Below are 5000 nucleotides of genomic sequence, written 5' to 3'. Positions count from 1 at the left end.
ATTAGTTATTACTTCTCTTGTAGTTTATTCATTTCCTTTCCTCACTGGGCTATTTTTTCCCGGTTGGAGCCCATTGGCTTATAGCATCTTGCTTTTCCAGCTAGGGTTATAGCTTAGCATATAATAATGATAATATCGGCAATGATTGTCTTATTCTTTAAAACCTTAAGACATTGGAAAGATGGAAGTTCCAGGGTCAACATAGATGATATATGCAGAAAGTAGGTACCTCCGAGATTGTGTAATATGTAAATAATGCGTAATGGGCAGATTGGACATACTCTTCAAAGGATACTTGCATGGAGACAATAATTCTGGTCCTATGAAAGCCAACGAATAATTACTGCATGCATGAAAGTTCATCGCAAAAAAAAAAAAAAAAGAAATCCCAATAATAAAAGGACAATACGCTTCCAGTTGTTTTTTATTTATTTATTTATTTATTTATTTATTTATTTTTTTTGCATGCTCTTGTATTTTAATATCACAATTGCACGAACATTCCATATTGTCCGGCTTTCATCCATAAATAAAACTCATAAACTCACTGACGTATTCTTTCTGTTGTTTTTGTTGTTGGAGAGAAATAACGAGGTCTTTTTGCATAGGAGAATGAGAGAGGATTTTTCTTTAATCATCTGAGATATATATATATATATATATATATATATATAATATATATATTAATATTATTATATATATAGAGAGAGAGAGAGAGAGAGAGAGAGAGAGAGAGAGAGAGAGAGAGAGAGAGAGAGAGAGAGAGAGAGAGAGAGAGAGAGAGAGAGATTCGATTCCAGAATTGCCAGAAGCATTTTTTTCAGAATGCGCTTTGCTGCACAAAAAAAAATATATAAAAAAATATAAAAAAAAAAATAAAAAAGATATAAACTGTTCTGTACCTGGTTGCATGGCAAAGCTTATTATTGTCTCGAGTCTGTGTCGTTTTTGGAATCCATTCGTGCAACGGAAACACTGCATACAATATACCGGTTAATATTTGGGGGCCTGAAATGCGCCGCTAAACAAAAAGATCTTTTGTGCTCGATGCAATTGAAATTCCGCGCGAGTTTCTATTCCTCCTCCTCCTGCTACTCTTTCGCCTTCTCCTCCTCTTCTTCCTCTTCCTCTCCCACTCTTCTTCTTTCCTACTCCTTTTCTTTTCTTCTTCTACCCCTCCTTCCTCTCTCCCACTCTACTTCTTTCCTACTCCTTTTCTTTTCTTCTTCTCCCCCTCCTTCCTCTCTCCCACTCTTCTTCTTTCCTACTCCTCTTCTTTTCTTCTTCGCCTCCTCTTCCTCCTCTTTCCCACTCTTCTTCTTTCCTACTCCTCTTCTTTTCTTCTTCTCCTCCTCCTCCTCTTCTTTCTCTCCCACTCTTCTTCTTTCCTAATCCTTTTCTTTTCATCTCTTCCTCTGCTCTCCCACTCTTCTTCTTTCCTACTCCTCTCTTTTTCTCCTCTCCCTCCTCCTCTCGCCCACTCTTTTTCTTTCCTACTCCTCTTCTTTTCTTCTCTTTCTCTCCCACTCTTCTTTCCTACTCCTTTTCTTCTCCTCCTCTTCCTCCACTCCCGCTCTTTTTTCCTACTCCTTTTCTTCTCCCCTCCTCTACCTCCTCGCCCACCCATCTTCTTTCCTACTCCTCTTCTTTTCTCCTCTCCCTCATTCCATGCTCATTTCCCAATCTTCGTACCTACTCCTCTTCTTAGTTCTCCTTTTTCTCGATTTTTCTTCTTTCTTCCTTATACACCTCCTCATGTCCCTCTTACTCTTGGTCTCCGTTCCTCTTTCCCCATCCTTATCCGTCCTCATTGTCTATTCTTCCTTTATTCATAATAGACCCAGAGTTTTCCTCTTTTCCCTCTTTTAATTTCGACCCCCAACTCACTGTCTTTCCTTTTCTTATACCTCCTCATAAATTTCCTATTTCTCTTTCTTACCATCTTTCCCACGCTCTTCCTCATATTCATCCATACTGACATCTTCCTCATCTTTCTTTCTCCCTCTCTTTACATCTCTTCCTAAGTTTTTTCCTTCTCTCTCCTTCTCTCCCATTTACCTACCCCATAGATATCTTATTTCTCCTTACTTGTATTTTTCTTACGTTCTTTTTCAATTCTTCTATACTGTTATCTTCATCTGCCTATCTCCTTCTTTTAACATCCCTCTACTTAGGTTTTTTCCTTCTCTCTCCTTCCTCTCCCCCATTTCCCTACCCCAAAGATATCTTACAACATTTTCCTCCATTTTTCCCACGTTCTTATTTCTATCCCTCTATATTGACATCTTCCTTATCTTCCTATCTCCTCTTTGCATCTCTTTTTCTAAGTTTTTTTCCTTCTCTCTCCTTCTCCCTCTACCCCATTTCCCTACCCCATAAATATCTTACCTACATTTTCCCTCCTTTTTTTTATTCCTCCATACTGTTATCTTTATCTCCCTATCTCCTTTTCTTTACATCTCTCTTCCTAATATTATACCTTCTCTCCTTCTCCCCCCCCCCCCATCGTCTACATCCCCTATCTCCGCTTTACATCTATTTTTCTAAGTTTTTTCCTTCTCTCTCCTTCTCCCTCTACCTCATTTCCCTACCCCATAGATATCTTACCTACATTTTCCCCTCGTTCTTTTTTTTATCCCTCCATACTGTTATCTTTATCTCCTATCTCCTTCTCTTTACATCTCTCTTCCTAATATTATACCTTCTCTCCTTCTCCCCTTCCACCCCTCCCACACATCTTCTACCTTCCCCTACACAACGAAAAAAAGCTCGCACGAGTCCTGTACTCCCGCTGATATTATTATTATGATTATGGCGGCCTTCGTCGTTAGGAGCGCCATTGCAAAGTTTTCAAGCGTCAAAATATGAAATCGTTTGTTGTTTTCCTCGTCGGAACTTCGAGCAGCGGCAACAGCAACAACAGCTCTGTTGTCTCATCAGTTTCTGCTTGTTGCTGGCCATCGGAAAGCCCTTGATTATTCCCTGCGTGATTTCCCTTTTTTTCCATTCTAACACACCTTGTTGTTGGTTTTTTTTTTTTTTTTTTTTTTTTTTTTTTTTTTTTTTTTTTTTTTTTTCTTTTTTTTTTTTTTTTTTTTTTTTTTCATTGTTTCTCTTCGGTAGATTGCATATTTTCGAGTTTATTTTATTATTATTATTATTATTATTATTATTATTATTATTATTATTATTATTATTTTATTCTCTTTCCATTGAAACGCATTCTGTTTTTTTCTCTTTTCTCTTTTTTTCTATTTGGTAGATCGTATGTTACCAAGTTTAATTTGTTATTATTTTATTATTGCTTTATTTTTTTCTTTGGCCTATTCTTATTCTTTTGGTTATCGTGGTTTTGATAATCAATTTCCGCTTGCGTTAGAGGTATATGGCTTGTTGGTAATTAATAATAACTATTTTTCCCTGTTGGAGTCCTTGGGTTTATAGCATCCTGCTTTTCCAACAAGGTTGTAGCTTAGCTAGTAATAATAATAAGTTTCTGTATTACATAGTGCATTGTTTGAGACCGAAGCGAGATTATGAAGTGTAATGATAAATTTTATATTTTTATACTTCGTAATACTTCTCTTTCTTTTTCTATTTCCTTATATTCCGACAAATGATTGTTACCCTTTTGAAAAAAATATAAAGAAAGAAAAAAAATTATTTCTGCTTACGGCTCTGGGTTACAATGAAGCCAAAACTCATTACAGCGAAGGAGCGAACGTTTTAGGGTACTCTCTCTCTCTCTCTCTCTCTCTCTCTCTCTCTCTCTCTCTCTCTCTCTCTTTATGTAATCTCGGTGTTTTAAAAGGTTATATGTATATCTAGAATTTTATGGTGAATGTTCATACCACAGTATTACCTTTAAGCATTTATTTACAAAAAAAAAAAAAAAAAAAAAAAAGATTTGATGAGACAAGTTACGTGAATATAATGCTAATTTGCGTATTCATTGATATAAGATACACACTAATGATATAATGATTTTAGTTGCTGACTAAAATTACTATTTTTTCATAGATTTATTGAATATTGATATGAGCTTATTAGTTACGGACACAAACTGTGCTTTGATCAACATAAGAAAAAGTGTCTTTGAATTTCATAAAGGATTTTACACTATTTAGTCCGATAAAAGATTGAACTATTTCATTTTCCAGTTGTGAGGAAATTGACAGATTTCACACAAACTGTGTATTGATCCACATAAGAAAAAGTATCTGATAATCATAAATGATTTTACACAATTTAGCCCGAGAAAAGATTGAACTATTTAACTTTTTGATTGTGAGGGAAAGGATAAAAAAAAAATAGATTTCACACAAATTGTGTATTGATCAACTTGAAAAAGTATCTTTGAAAATCATAAAGAAATTTACATAATCTAGTCCAAGTAAAGATTGAACTACATTTTTCAGTTGTGGAGAACGAAATAGAAAAATGACAGATTTTACACAATTTGTGTATTGATCAACATAAGAAAAAGTATCTTTGAAATTTATAAATGATTTCAAACAATTTAGTCCGAAAAAAGATTGAACTTTTTCATTTTTCGGTTGTAAAGGAAATGAAAAAAAAGACAGATTTCACACAAATTGTGTATTCATCAACTTTAAAAAGTATCTTAAAATCATAGAGGATTTTACACAATTTAGTCCGAGAAAAGATTGAACTATTTCATTTTCAGTTGTGAAGGAAATGAAAAATATAACATATTTCACACTAATTGTGTTTGATCAACAAAGGAAAAAGTATCTCTGAAATTCACAAAAGATTTTACACAATTTAGTCCGAGAAGAGATTGAACTATTTCATTTTTCAGTTGTGGAGAAGGAAATTAAAAAAAATGAGATTTCACACAAATTGTGTATTGATCAACAAAAGAAAAAGTATCTCTGAAATTCACAAAAGATTTTACACAATTTAGTCCGAGAAAAGATTGAACTATTTAATTTTTCAGTTGTGGAGGAGGAAATTAAAAAAAAAATAGATTTCATACA

The sequence above is a fragment of the Palaemon carinicauda genome, chromosome 21, assembly GCF_036898095.1.
Source record: "Palaemon carinicauda isolate YSFRI2023 chromosome 21, ASM3689809v2, whole genome shotgun sequence".
Lineage (NCBI taxonomy): Eukaryota > Metazoa > Arthropoda > Malacostraca > Decapoda > Palaemonidae > Palaemon > Palaemon carinicauda.
This window is presented reverse-complemented; position numbering follows the sequence as displayed.